We start from the raw sequence: 16,469 nt of genomic DNA on the forward strand, positions 1-16,469 counted from the left end.
CAAATATGTGGATAGAGTAATGCAGCGGATTAGCGGAACACTACGCCGAAGCGGAAGTGCACTTGTAAGCGATGATCTCTCGTGCAGTTTAATTAAACAACTGCTGCAAATATGACATGATATGGAGATTATCGGAGACACCTTCCACCAGATGGACACCTGAGCAAATGAGATCCCCAAGTCCCATCCCTGCTAAATATTCCGGCCAGAGCAAATAAACCTGCAGCGAGGGATTGCGGGATTTCATCTGTTGTCCCCAAGTGATCAATAGATGAGGTCAAACACATCCATCACATTTTTTTTTTTAATTACCTGAGGATTTTGAATTTAAATACATCAAAATGCACATCTGCTATAAAGTATGTCAGATATCTATAGAGAACCGGCATAATTTCAAGGCTTCCATGCTAATTTTGAAAATGAATGAAAACATACGGAAATATCCGCTTGTTTATTCACTTTTCAAATTTAGACATCAAAGAGGGAGATATTTAGGCTGAACACAGAAGATCTGAGGCATTGCTTAGAGCTTCCATATTTTCAAAGTGGCTGTCAGCCACACAATACACCCGCGTCGCTACTGTAACACGCCTAGGTCATCGGCTGTGCGTGGTTTTAGGGTGCAGCGTTGTTGCTAAATCCAGTGACAATCTCGCGTCAAGGTGGAAATGTAATATTTATAGCGTTTTAATGCCATGCCTTCCTGTGCTGGGGGGGGTATAAAAAAAAAAACCATCTTGTATCATTTCATGGAACTGTCATACTTCAAATGCAATAAGATTTTAAAGAGGAAAATAAATATATAAAGACAGAAATCCTGGCTGACAGTTTGCAGAGTAAGACTTGAGAAGTTGCCGGGGACCATCTCATTACAGTGGACAGGCTGCTGGAAATACAGCACTACCTGGGAGGACTGGGAAGTGGGCGGAAGGCAGGTGTATATGGGGAAGCTGCCGTGACCTAAAACATCAGGTATCTCCAAGGTCACATGCTCAAATCCTTTACACAGTTTAGTACAAAATGCCCCCCAGCCATCCTTCTCAGTTCAGCGTCCAGAGGGATAAGCTTCAATATCTGCTTTACAAATGATAATTTATGCATTAAACTATATATTTTTCACAGCTTAGTAATATATATGCAAAAGATCACTGGATATGTGGCATATTATTTATGTCTATAATATAGATGTACTTAACAGTATAGAAAAAAACAACAACAGTCATATAGGTATCATGTATGTAGGTACTGTACCTACTAAATAAATTATGTTCCTTTTTTTACATTTTAATTATATTTCATATTTTTTTCTTGAGAATTGAACTGAATAAAGCTGTAGTTCCCTCAGAATGTTCACAGCTAGCTAGACGCCAAGACGACGGCAAGTCCTGGATATTCGCATCGGCATCTTTCACCCATTTTGCGTGAAGCGCTTTCGGCATATCCAGGGTCAGGCCAGAGCTACTTGGGATCCAGCCACAGAGAAATACTGTAAAAGTTCATACATGTGGAGGTGAAAGACCTTTATGCTTCATAACTGGCCAATCACAACCTTCTTCACAGCACACGGACTACCAATAGAAACGTTTCAGCACACGAGCCAATTGGAACATTAATTTGGCATTATATAAATCTCTTCTGAATTCTGACAAAGCTTAATTACAGGATAGCACTAACACTGGAAGTGGTTTACATTGCAGAGGGCAAAAGGACCAGGGAAAAGACAGATAAAAAAATACCCTTGATAACTTTTAGAAGTATAAAAATATTACATCTTCATCTTTGTTTAATTGCTTTGCAGAGAATATAAAAGATAAGGGAGCCAGGAGACCTTATTAATCTAAAACGAGGACAAGCAAAATATGAATTATGAAGTAGTACAAAGCCTGACATGCCATCACTATTTCTCGTATTTGGATGTTTCGTAAAAGTATTTCTTAAATTGTAAAAGATCAGCTGCTTCTTCTTGTTAAAAATATGGATAATCTATTTGTTGCCCAGAGCAACTCAATCAACTATCCTCAATGAAAATATTATTAAAACAACTTGTACAATAAAAACAGTAATCTTCAGTAAATGTTTTGCGGTTTTGGGAACTACCTGAATTCATTGTTTATTCTACTTTGAGCAGAATAAACAATAGATTCTGAAATTTGAGCAGAATAGATTTTGAAATTTCAATCGTTATAGATGCAACATAAAAACTAAAAAAACTGAATACAGAATGAATACAGACCGAACCTAAACACAGTACAAAGGAAATATAGGCAGAATAATAACCGAATACAGACCGAACCTAAACACAGTGCACACTAAATATGGATGGAATAAAAACCGAATAAAAACCGAACCTAAACACAGTACAAACAAAATATGGATGGAATAAAAACCGAATACAGACCGAACCTAAACACAGTACAAAGGAAATATGGATGGAATAAAAACCGAATACAGACCGAACCTAAACACAGTGCAAACTAAATATGGATGGAATAAAAACCGAATAAAGACCGAACCTAAACACAATACAAACAAAATATGGATGGAATAAAAACCGAATACAGACCGAACTTAAACACAGTACAAACAAAATATGGATGGAATAAAAACCGAATACAGACCGAACCTAAACACAGTACAAACAAAATATGGATGGAATAAAAACCGAATACAGACCGAACCTAAACACAGTACAAACAAAATATGGATGGAATAAAAACCGAATACAGACCGAACCTAAACACAGTGCAAACTAAATATGGATGGAATAAAAACCGAATAAAGACCGAACCTAAACACAGTGCAAACTAAATATGGATGGAATAAAAACCGAATACAGACCGAACCTAAACACAGTGCAACCTAAATATGGATGGAATAAAAACCGAATACAGACCGAACCTAAACACAGTACAAACAAAATATAAACAGAATTAAAAACATGTGAAGACGGTGCTTATTATTAATGTTCCTTAATAATGCCTATAGAGGCTGCTTTGATCCGCCATTAGATTAGTGCTTTGATATGTTGCTCCTTCTGATATAAGGTCTCGTTCTGTTTCGTTTGTCGGATGGGAGCAGCTGCCCCGTCCAGATTAGGTGGTTCCAGGACCACGCAGACGTTTTCCACTCAGCTAAGCCTTTAAGCGCGTTTTATTAATCCTTTCCACATTGGGTCACATATGCTCCGACTGCGGTCCAGCCCCAGTCTGAGACTCAGACAGACAGACAGCAGGATTGTTGTAACTGCTTTATTTACTGGCCATGTTTCATTTATTCTGTGTGTATATGGTGGACTGTTTGGCTAATTTATATAATATCATCTAGATGCCCTGGGAAAAACCGAAAAAGATTTCCTTTGTGCCAGTGCAGCACATTTTGAGACAGATTGAAAGAGAGAGGCAGAGTGAGAGAAAGAGAGAGAGGGAGAGAGAGGGAGAGAGAGGGAGAGATAGAGAGAGGCAGAGTGAGAGAAAGAGAGAGAGGGAGAGATAGAGAGAGGCAGAGTGAGAGAAAGAGAGAGAGGGAGGGAGAGAGAGAGATAGAGAGAGAGAGGGATAGAGAGAGAGAGTCCCTTTTCGCAGTCAGTCTTGGTTTCCAAACCACACAAAGAGCCCCAGTGAATTTCTCAATGCTCCCTCTCGCAGTTCTGGGGAAAGAAAACACAGGCTAATGATTTGTCCGTTCCATAATTAATAGGTTCACTGTGAGAGGATGTGCGGGGGGGGGGGGGGGGGGGGGGGGGGCAGCTGCACATATGTGAGCCTAGAGTCTGTTTTCAGTGCCACTGCTATGCCTGTCCCTGGATTTCTTCTATTGCGGACTCTCCGCAGAAGACCGAAAGCAGTGATAATGCTCTGCAAACCTGAATAGGCCTGATGGGAAACTGATAACCGGCATAGTAAGAGGTGCTGTAATACTGGGAGCAGACAAAACAGTAAATTAAACAAGCGGGGAATCTAAATGCTCACTTGACCTGGTGCTTAATTTATCGACAACATAAGGAAAATATGATGATGAGTCTGGTGGCCTAGAGGTTAAATCCAAGGAAACCGTAAACAAGACTGGGAATGCGTCTCCCCCCTGTAAATACGGGAACCTCGCCACGCACTCAGGACTCTGTCCCCCAACGGGACCAAGGCCACCGACGGACTCGAATCAATCTTCAGGCAACAGGTGAGTTATTTACGAAGGTCAGGCAGTATGGCAGCCGGGGAGGAGGCCCACCTGCGGGCGGCTCGTAACTCACCTGCCATCGTGCGAGGCCAGGTGATTAACGGGCCACGCCATTAGCTGGACTGTGGGCCAAGCACACACGCCCCTCACTGCCCCCCCCAGCCCACTCCCAATGCTTTCCATCCATTTAAAAAGGTAGAGTCCGCTATCAATCGTCTCTCCCCCTCCGAAACTCCTCCTCCCGTAAAGCTGGCCAAGTCAGCATGCAGCGTGGGCGGATTAAGCATGTGTGTGTGTGTGTGTGTGTGTGGGGGGGGGGGAGGCAGAGGGGTGTAGCAGCGCATACTGACGTGGGTGGACGGTGCCAGAAGGGGACGCTGTGTTTTTCAGAGGCCGGTGTCTGCTGAAATCTCATCTGCGTTCCACTGAGTGGAAAATGCGGCCGCACACCGTGACAGGCAGAGGCCGGCAACATGGGAGACCTCCATACGCACAGGATCCTCTGGCAAATGCTGAGTCACAACGCATTCACACAGTGACCGGCCCCAAGTGCATCATGGGAAGGATTTTCTAAATAAATATGCAAGGCATGTCAACTACTTCAAATATTTTGCAGCAACAGGGCGAAAGAAGCTGCAGGATGGATTTTATGCTTTTCCAGCTGGCAGACCTTTCGAGTGTGTGTGTGTGTGTGTGTGTGTGTGTCTACTCGTGTTTCACGACATCTGGGAGAACGGTTAGAAATAGGAGTTCATGGTCTGATGGTGGGTCAAAGGAGAGAAAAATGACAACCTTAGAGCCAGTTCATGCAAACAATTCTGGGTAATCGGCCCTACCTGTGTGACTAAGAATATGGGACACAAAAAAGCAGGAAGTGAATTCTGAATTCTAGTGGCAAACCAGGTGCATTAGGCGACACTTTGATTTCATTACTGACTGAAATTACAGGCTTCTGCAGACTACAAACCATATTACTTAATTCACTAACTTACAGTACAGTGCAAAGGTCTTAGGCAGTCAAAGAAAATGATGCTTAAATGATCTTCCTGCTGGTGTAAAACTACGACTGTAGGCCTGTCGGGAAAGTCACGTCAGCATTTACAGTAACTATCCAACGCGTCCATGTGTTTGTTGATTTCACCACTAACATAGCATCTTTGGCTAACTATCCATTCATTTATTTGCTATACACGCCTGTGAAATGCAGGGTTAAGGGGGTTCCGGAGGCTATCCTGGAAGCTACAGGCAGAAGGCGGGGAACGACCCAACCTGGGGTGACATCACTCATGGGCTGATCTATTCACACCTAAATAACTTTTGTTTGACTGTCAAAGACTTCTGCACATTGCCGTAGCTAAGACATGCAGTGTGACTTCCTGTAACCGCACTGTGACATGCTGATCATTATGAGCACATTTTGGATCTGTGAGTGCATAAGGTAACGACATCAGCAAAAAGGCCACGACAGGCTGCGCGATATTGGAAAACTTCAGGTATTACCATGTGATTTGAATTTTTTTTTTTTTGCAATAAATATCGCGATATTTATGAACCAGAAATAGAGCTAAAAATAAGTACATTTCTCTTTAAAACTATTTTTTATACATAAGATAGATAATCTTAAAAAAAGGAACAATCGTTAAAATTGAAACGTTTACGTTGTTTCCTATGACAAAGTAAAAATGTTTTAGTGAAATTAACCACCCCCCCCACCCTGCCCCACACTCGTTGAATCTTTCACCAAGAATGCAAAATACTGGAACTAAATTGCGAAAAATTATGTTTTAAAAATACCATACACTTCTGTACAGTATAAGTCCGGATAGTATGATGGTATGAAAAAGCCTGATCTTAACCTGGGTGTCAGAGTCCTTGCGATGTGAGAATTGCATGTGCATAACATGCAATGTTGATATTAATATCGCATGTCACACAGCCATAATTGCGATTGGTGGTTCGCTGTGCAAGCAGAGCCTGCATGTTACTCACTAGCGAAACTGTATCCAAAACCCCTTAAATCAGAGTAAATTATGTTAGACTTCTCTTATAGATTAATCATGGAAAACGAGAACCATGTGAGATTTCCTTTTGTATCAAGTGGCAAAAAAGTTGCAGCATGATGAGATGTAAACTGGCTTAAATGGCATTGCACATCCTGCAACGTGATTAGTGTGCATGTCACGATGACGATATACCCCTACCGCCAAGACTCTGCCTTGTGAAAACCAACACAGGCTGTACCTGTACGCAGACATCAGGGGATGTGCACATTCCCAAGGCCCCTTGCCAGCGGGACACAGTGTGAAGAGGCCGTGAGAACGACACAGAGATTTATAAACTAATCTTTCCACTTCACTTTTTAGAGAACAGACCCTGATCAGTGGGTTCAGTCAGCCATCGCCAGGAAATTCACGCAGTGATTAATTTAATCAGAGCTTCGCTTTCATGGTACATTTAACTAGCTTTTATGTAACACACACCATATATAGTCACTTTTCTGGAAGCATCCCACTAGAACTGCTTACACGAAAGACGAGTCCTGCACTTAGAGAAGCCTTTAGAGAAGCTGTCGTTCTGAGCTGTTACTTTTGCATGTTTTTGGTTTGCCGGTTTGCACTGTTCTTGTTAGGTTTCATTTGTCTGGACATTCTCCTTAGACCTATTGTATTAAGTTGGCGTTTTCCGCCACAGAAATGGCTCTGATTGGTTGTTTTTTGTTCACCGACATCATTCTCCGTAAACCGCAGACACGGTAGTGCGTGAAGATCCCATGAAGGCGGCTCTGAGATACTAGAACCACCAATAGTCACGCCATATTCAAAATCCCTTCTAAGATCACGCCTCCTAGAAATTCTCAGAGCATTCTTAGAAATGCTCAGCCAGACCGTACAGCATGTGGACCCCTTGACCGTGTCTATATCTGTATGCATTCACTTGCAGCCACGTGGTTCACTGTTTGGAGGGGCAGACACAAGCAGGTGGACTTAGGAAAGTCGCCAGTGAGCGCATAATATGCAAAGGAAAAAAAAACAAAACAACTACCGCTCCAGTAAAATGCTCTTAGGGTATGAAAAATGACTGCGACAGCATGGGGCAATAATCGATAGTGCGGAAAGCAGAGATTTGCAGGATCTCACAGAGAGACGCACCGCAAAGGCCTTACAGGGATGTTTTCATGTGAAGAGGGAGTGGATTTCAAAGAAAGAGTGATGCAACACTGAGCTTACTCCATATCGACAGACTTTTAAACCTCTTTGACAAGTCGTATCATATTCATACATACCTAACCTCCCGCATGAGCAGCGCAGGCTCCAGGATTCTCTTAACCTTAAACAGCGAGCCTTCCTCGTAACTTTTAATGCGTTTTCTGTCACGTACGTCCTTAACGGGCCTTTTCGCGATAATCCCAAAGAGCCTTTAACGGATTCTTTTTTTTTTTGTGTTCCCCCAGAATAAGCTCAAAAACAGGACCCATCGTTTACCAGAAGCAGTTTCACATTTTCAGCAAACCCTACAGCTTGAAGTTATGACTTTACATTAAAAAAAAAGTTGATGTTGTTTCTCCAATTGGGTCACTTATCCCTTGAGTGGCAGCTGAGACATGTGTCTGGAATCAAGCGAGGTTTTTTTTTATTTTTTTATTATTAATGGATGGGGTGGGGGCTTGGCAGAGGAGATGGGGCCAATTTGATTTTCTCAAGCAATTTGATTCTGACATTTCGTTTGAGCGATAAAGCCCAACGACACACCAGGAAAGAAGGTCAGTGTCTCCGCTCTCAGTTCTCGCCGCCCTGGTGGCCAGGCTCCGTCTGCACACGTCCAGCCAAGCAGGGTTTAAAAGGACATAACGCTGGAAGCGCTTGCAGCCAGACTGGCTGAACAGTGGTTCTCCTGGCTAGTGGATAAGGGAGACATATTACTGGGGAGGACACCGATGAGGAAGGACCAGATACTGTAACAAACTCACTTAAGGTGCCGCTTAAAATAATATTGACTGATATCACTGACAAGACATGGGTGTGGTTATTTTTTTCTACCTCCAGCTGCTTTATGGGGCCCAACCAGGAGACACGGGTCATGTGACCTCAGAAAGCTGTAGCTCTGCTGAACAGACAGCTCCGTTTCCTACACTAGGAGTGATGCTTTACAGGTCAGGCATATTTGAAAACGCATTCATGAAGCTGGCCATCTTCTGTCGCAACTGAAACAGGATCAGGCATGCGGGGACGATGACGACGAGAGCGGCAGCAACACAGAGGATGACCTGCAAGTCCGATCCGCAAAAGATGCGGTGGAGGCAGCTCCTTCCTGCCTCCTCTGTGCCCTCTGCTCCTCTGAAGCCTTGTGATGTAAAAGCTGCCATACGTTTCTAAGACACTTCCAGCATTACAGTCCCCTCGCCCCCCTTTTCATCTTCGGTGCTCCGGAGTTGATGATCTGAGTTGTAGGCAGTCCTGTCTGCTCTCTTCCACATTTTTACACCTCCTCCAGCTCTCCATCCGCATTTTTTTTTTTTACCGTCAACTGTTCCCGAGTCATATGTCTTTCCTCTGTTCCTCCTCCCAGTCCTCATCTTCTGCAGACCAAATGCTTCAAAGTCGCACGTCTCCTTTCTGTTCCGCGGCTCTGTCCGCGTTTTTTCACAGATCTCCCACCATCCCTTCTTCCCGCCGCTCCTTCTCACCGCCTCCGCGGGCTACCGTGCCGTGGTGTTTTCAGCGCGGCTGGATTTCAGCGGAACGGGCAAGAAACCGGGCGGCCGCAACTTTCCAACGCTCTCGGGAACTCGGGAGTGTCACTGTGGTGATGGAAGCCATCTGCTTGGCAGTGACGCAGAGACACAGTCAAAGACACATCTCCGTGGATACCGCCGAGCCTGACGGATGGGATGGATGCTCTATATTCTCACTGTGTTGAGTGAGAGATGCTGAGAAAAGATTTATCACACTGAACTGTACATAGCGGCAGAAGAGCATTCACACCTAGCAGCAAAAATGCTAAATTTGTGCAGAAATGATGGATTGGAATCACTTTATAGCCTGATGAAGCCAGAAAAAAAATGTATATAATAATTTAATGGCACAGTTTTGGACACAGTGCCCCATAATCCCTAATTTATTGTCACTTTCTTGGTACAGAGTTTGACTTGATATGTTAGCTTGCAAAAATATATATAATTTATACGGAAATTTATGACATCAGCCAATTATTCTTATGATAATGCAAAGAGCAAAAGATTTCATACATATACTGACACTGTCAACGTTTTTACAACATGTAACCTTGGGCAGGAATGGCATTTGCAGCAATCATGATGATCTCCAGTGTTACCCAGACTGCGATGAGTATATAAAGTGTGTACTTCAATGCAAATCACCCATAGGTGGCCAACATTGGCAAGGCCAGTGGATATGCATGGGCTTGCCTGGGCCCTGAATTGTAGGGGGGGACCCAACATTTTTTTCTAGTTGTTCCAACAGCATTTTACACTGTAGGTAGGGCCCCAACAATAAATTTAGGCCAGGACCCCCTCCAAACTCCTAAATTCATTTCTGGCCTACGGTGCCAGGTTTTAAGGGGTGCCGCTCGCCTGGTACACAGAGCACTGCACACAGTGCACCGTCCGAGACACCGTGGGCAGTGAAGCTGGCCCACAAGGGCTTTGACCGCCATTGGTGCATTTATACATTCTCTGCTTAGTGGACACATTCATCCAAAGCAATTCACAGCTTCATCCGTTATATATTTAGACACTGAATGGATATATTTAGATAAAGAACAGACACTGATCGAATGAAGCAAAACAGAAGGATTTTTTCCCACCTCTTTAACTATGACGCCACCTTGTGGCCCATTTAGCGGTATTTGGCGTACAAAACAGACTCCCTGTCCATCTGGAGCCAGTGCCTGTCTGACAGGACACAACCTGAGAAACCGAATTTCTCAGTTCATCCCAAGGAACTGATCTCTTGGCAGCTAAGTGTGATCGGTGCCTTCAGAAGAGGAGCCTGGGATGAGTGCACTGATGCACGCCCCCCCCACCCGCTGTGCTAACCGTCAAATCGAGCGGCTCCGGCCTTCATCCACAGACCTGCCCCGCAGAGAGCCTGTCTCCGCGCTGAAAGGCCATAGCTGGCATCAAGATGTGCCTTGTTGCAGTCATGAGTACCGCTTATGAGTTTGACAGGCACATACACTCATGTTTACGATTCAGCCCCCTAAATATACTGCTGAGAAACAAATTCTCGGGGTTTAACGTTACAGCTGAATTATTCAACAGACGGTAAAAAAAAAATGAATTATGCATAATCACTACAGAGATATTTCCATAATGTCATAATCTCTATAAAATGTTGACATTTTGGAAACGGATATTTTACTCATAATGATGCTGCTAAGTTGACAGAGAGCCTCTGAGGTATGATCGGCCCTTTTATACAGAATAATAAAATCATCAATATGCTGCAAAGGGATATCAGTCAGACCGCATCTGAATGGGAGTAACCTTTACAAACACTTTACTTCCTACGCCAAGCAACACTGACACATTTCGCAACAAGATAAAAATGGAGTACCTTCAAGGTGCCGTTCAACATCACTTGTAGCCTACATTCACCTAAGAGGCTTCTTTTGGGTTAAGATAAAATGTCTTTAGCTCTTTTATTGAGGACAATGTGAGGAATGACCACCAATGTTACAGAAAAACTATATTTATGCCATACATATAAATAGAGTTGATACTGAAGAGATTTGGAAATCTATGTCAGCCGATTCCTCGTTGGCTGTCCGGGCTTTCCATTTCCCACAAAACGCTCAACGGAAAACTTTTATCTTGGGAGTCTCCAGGCTCCCTGTCACTCTGCTCCTCCATGTAGGGGTGGGGCTTTGCGTGGAACTTAGTATGTTAAAATTACAGATTGCCAGAAGTCTGAACTAGTTCCATTTTCATTGAAAAGCAAATAGCACTATAGTTTATACAAAACTTTGAAGCAGAATTTCATTTTAGCGGTAGTTGCAGATTTTGTTTCGTTTGTACATTACAAACATTGCTCCTTAGACTAGAACCTCCAGCACCCTGGAAGTGGTACAACTCTCAATTGTCTCAATATGCGTGCTTGACCGTTAATGTGCACTTGTGTGCCCGTTTTATGTCATTTTCCACTGCCTAAGTTACTCAATAACAGAAGTACAGAGGATGGAAAAAAATCCCTGGATGTTGGTCTTGCTCCATCCCAGATATGAAGGACACAAGGGCTGCATCCTCACCAAACGAGATCAATCCCATGATTCATGGCGCCCCAAGTTTGCCCTTGGGAGGCCAGTTAGCGAGACCGGTCTCGCTAAGACCACAAGTATGATCTTTGCGTTCATGGCATTGAGAAACACCCATCGGTCTCTGGGGTGGTCCCTCTTAGACCAGAGACAGATGAGCGGCAGAAGCTGGAAAGCACCGACACTCACACAACAACACAAATAACACGAAAGCCCCTGTGTCACACGTGCAATCTGTTTGCTGCCACTTCCAATTAAATCAGATTACCATTCCTCCCTTAACAAAACACTTCATCTGCCTTTTAAAGAAGTAGCATTCTCTAATGTGATTAAGTTCCCCTGCAATTCCATAAACCATGGCAGGCAGGTGCATCTACACATCCACCTTCCACTACTCTTTTCTGGGATGCCAGCACAGGCTGAGCACAGCCATAGAGTTCTGAGTCTATATAATACACGTATGACACCTGGGCGTGTGAAAAAAAAAACATGGGAAGGAGATGTGACGAGGTATAAGGTGTGAGAGTGTATGTTCACAGGTTCATATCTCTGTCAGGTACAAGAGGTCATCAGTGCACTGCGCAAGAACCAGTAATGCCGTTTGGTGTTCAACTAATGCAATTAAGAGAACATTTTGTGGAGAACATTTGACTGTGAAGGTGTGCATACAGATGCATACAAGAACAGTCATTCAGCAACACAGGGATCTCCCCACCTTGAATGAGATGTCAGGTCTGACCGGAAGCTGACCCAAGCTACTCCATCTCTGAGTCAGGAATGGATTTCCTGGGCATGGATATACCAGTCTTAAACCGTATAGATCATTATAAAACCAGAATTCGTTGTAGACGGCTTCCTCCACTCACAGAAAATAACAACAATTCTGCAAAATCACCCTGAAAAACCCGCGAGCAACAAGAGCATCAAAATCACCTGCTGACCATGAACATTCTCTGTTTTACTCTGCATGGAATTATGGGAACAGACACCGTATATGGCTGCACTGTTTGCTACTTCTGCACATTACTTTCTCCATGCGACCTTGATGTTCTCCCACAGAATTCTGCCACCTGTCTTTATCCTCAGACAAGGAGAAGCGAAAACCGTAAATGACAAACCCAAATAGCTTTGTATTCAGACAAATCCATTCCCTGCAGGCTAAACAGGGGAATGACTAAATAAATAAAGGCTTGAATCTGACACCAAGAATAGCTCATCTCTATCTGTGCCTTTTGTGTCGTCCCTTTATTGTCAGATGAAGCATGGCGTGGAATTAAGGGCTCTTTCAGTCGCGGCGCTGTGAGGGGTTCGTCTTCATTACCGTCGGGTGGGTGGGGGCGGCCAGTTGAGTGAGGGTCTGAGTCAACCTCCACCACCATGCCGCACGTGACGTGCCAGTGGGAAGAATGAGCAGGGAAGCACTGATCAAAAAGCAGACAAGACACAATTGGGTGAGAAAGAGTGAAGGAGACAGTAATGAGTGGGAGCGTCCAAGCAGACACGCGCATTAAATAATAGCTGGCTTTTTGGTATGATGTGATGGGAAGCAGATCTTGAATGAAAAGGGATGCGACTTCCTGTTGACGTCCCGTCATAAGAGCCAAAAAAGCTCAACTTGGCTCCACTTCACTTTGGCACTCGACAGACTCCGCCTCCTTGCCAAAGCTCAACAAAGACTGGATTGGGGTAATTATTGGCCCTGACGGAATGCAGTCGCTCCCAGGGGTAACACCTGGTTGTCCAGCTGTTTCAATCTGCAGCAGTGAGGGTACCAGAAACTTCACAACACACGCTGATGGCACAGAAAAAGCACCTGAGGAAAGCGACAAACACAAAACCAATCCGAGGAATGCGTAAGACAAAGGCAGAGGACACTGTCTTGCGAAAACATCAAGAAGATTAAAAGATGATAGATGAGCTGCCGCCAAGAAAAACACAGAAGGTAGAGATTCCAAAATCAAAGTGTATTCTACCCAATCCCAACTCAACGTGTGAAAACATGCAAGGTCGTCCATAAATCCGAAATAAAATCCTAAAACAAACTATGGGCACGGAGGGGAGCGAGCATTAAATTTTAATTTCGCATGGTATATTTAAATGAACTTCCCGATTGTGTCAGATACATGTGATATTACATCAGACAGCATAAGAAAGCCGCCGATAAACCACTGCCAAGCTCCTACCAAGCCTGCCGGTGATGAGCCGCCTCACTTCCAGCCGTTTGGCCAGGATGGCTGAGCTCATCTCCAGGTTACCTGAATTATTCAGCCATTAACTGCAATGCCAGGTTTTAGCACCTTCTTTTCAATCTCAACAGCCGAGGCTGTCAGCTTCGTCTTATGAACCGGTGCTTTCAAATGAGCAACGGACTCCGTTTTGTGTTCCGCTTTGACCTACGCTGCACGTGCTCCGTTTTTTGGTGGGCTAAGCATCTCCATGTTCTGCAAGCAGCGCCACACACTGACAGCAATTCAGCCAACGCGATCATATAGGTGGGCACACGTCAATGACAAGAAGGAATACAAGATAACTATGGGTTATGGGTATCTGTAGAATACAGGCAGCATGTTGGCTCTGTGTCATCTCACACGTGAGCCTGACAGCTCCTCCAGCATCCCCCATTACCACACCATCTTGAGAAGAAACCACGTTTCTATGCCAAGCCCTCAAAGCTGGAATGACGGCAGCCTTTGTCAGCATCTGGCCAGGACCTGATTTCATCTAGCAAACTAGGGTCAAGCAGCTAGACCTGACTTCCTAAAGCTACGTTTTCATAATACGGCTGCACCAAAAACCGCTGTGGGTGCGAGGGAGATGCGGTTTGCTTCCCGGGCACCCCAGGGTGGACACAATGCAGCCACCGCTATCAGAATGCTAACTCCACAGAAGGCCATGGCAGGAATCAATGAAACAGCAACATTAGTTTGTTTTTGGGGAAATGCAATGCGTGGTCCTACACAATGTCGAAGCTATGGATTTGATATCTCCAGACAATAAGAGCAGTAAATGAAAATGCCAGGGATGGGATTAATATAAACTTCGCTTAAAACATATCAGATGCAGACACCCTTGAGGGAATGAAATGTTCGAAGGCTACCAGACTTATGGGGGGGGAAAAAAGGCTGTTATTGTTAAAGTTTTTGCTTTTTCAGGTTCAGTGTAACTTACGGCTTTGTCTAAAAGTGCCTTTCAAAACAAACTGGACTAATGACGCATTTACTTCATTAAAAGTCGCACTTTGCTTGGAGAGTTAATATGTTATCACAATATCATCATGCATATCGACACTGATTTAAACAAACTTATCCTCTTATATATGAGCCAAGACATGCAGCATGTATTCTTTAAGTGTGTATATTTTTCATACTGTTGCTGAGACTGGATTTTCATTCATATATTTTCCTTTCTTATAATCATTTATATGGTCGCTGCACATTGCTATAATGTATACTGTGAATTGACAGAAAATGCAACATTCCCTTTGAACTGTCTGGGTTTATACAAACATTTGAATAGGATTCATGTCTAAACTTTTATATGGCTGAATCCGCTGTTTTATTCAGAGCAATGAAGCGTCAGGAATCTTTCCTTTAAAGGGCCTTCAGTGCAGGGCATTTCATATTCACATTTTATACCCAGTGTGCTGTTTAAAAATGCAAATGTAGCTGGCAGTTAAATTTGTCTTATGATTAAGGAAATGTCAATATGTCAGTATGTTGAAAAACCCCGGTAACTGAAGACAGTGTCCAGTTCCTACTACTATGATCTAGGGGGATTGTTTCCATATCTGTAGAGATGCAAGCTGTCCTTGGGATGACAACAAATCAATGGTCACATACCCAAGAGGTTCAGAAGGTGATGTTGAAATTGCAGGAGGACTATAAATTAGACATCTGGCACAGTGACCATGAATAATCTGCGCGTTTACGGGGGGTCGGGGGGCACGGTAGTCAACAAGTCTGAGGTCTGACAAAACTGTTTTGCACTGGAAGTGAATTCTTGACATCACGGCATCAACGCCAAGCCAAGACTGCAGAGTAAATGCAGTTATTTCTTTCAATTGTGGAAGACTGATTGCTTCCCATAATTGAGTTAAACCGTCTCTAATTTCACCCTAATCAAGAGTGAGTTGATTTCTCTGGAACCACTGGAACCGAAGCGGGTGCTCAGTTCCGTAGCACATTTTTGGACTTACGAACAAAATAACATTATTTTGGACATGTAGTTGCAAAGTTACTTTCACCAATTTATATGGCTACTACTGTATGTAGTGGAGGATTTCAGGTTAATTGCTGCTGAATGGTTAGATCCTGAACTGGTAACCTAGTAGTCTGTACAGGTATACCTTGTACTGTATGCCAACTGCTGTATGAGGACAATTCCCTCTTACAATCATTTAACCTTCCATAATAACCATGAGGAACACAGTCCACCCGCCTTCAAGTAAAGTACATACTCAGAAGAGCATGGAGAGATTCCTCCTATTCAGCCACAACCCACAAGTGATGCGACACCAGAGGTGAACATAGCGAGGGCCTGAAGCTTTCATTAGGGTGAGAAGAAAGCTTAATGTTTCAGAGCACTGAACATGGCCATTAGACATGAGGCGTGATCAAACCTTGGAGAAGCAGAGAAGCAAAACAGTGACATTTACTAAAATCACTCTGTTTCCCACCCTAGAAGATCATCTCTCGAGGCCCAGCGCCTCGTCCTCAACAAGCCGTTGCCTGTTGGTCAGCCTTAATTGCATAAATTAGTTCCAGTAATTACTGGAATGGTGAGTCTCCACAGCTGGAGTTTCAGGTGTAATTCTGTAATCCCTGCAGGGCTGTGGCTGTGGAGAAGCAGGCCGGCCGACCTCGGGGCACGTCGTGCCGCTCGTCAGCGTGTAAATGACCTTTGTGTTAATGAAACCTTTTCTTGGCATGATCTAGATGGCAGGAACATTCCCACTTTATGGAAATCATAAATCACGTGCAGATCTTTTCTTATTCTTTAATTTTTTTAATTCGGCAGGAGCAGAG

General features: G+C 43.8%; 1 protein-coding gene across 4 annotated transcripts in view; it reads right to left on the bottom strand.

Moving 5' to 3' along the window:
* Positions 1 to 16,469, bottom strand: part of LOC125722941 (interleukin-1 receptor accessory protein-like 1) — a 242,827-nt gene that overhangs the window by 121,898 nt on the left and 104,460 nt on the right. The window lies entirely within an intron of this gene.

The sequence above is a fragment of the Brienomyrus brachyistius genome, unplaced genomic scaffold (assembly GCF_023856365.1).
Source record: "Brienomyrus brachyistius isolate T26 unplaced genomic scaffold, BBRACH_0.4 scaffold44, whole genome shotgun sequence".
In the NCBI taxonomy this organism is placed as follows: Eukaryota; Metazoa; Chordata; class Actinopteri; order Osteoglossiformes; family Mormyridae; genus Brienomyrus; species Brienomyrus brachyistius.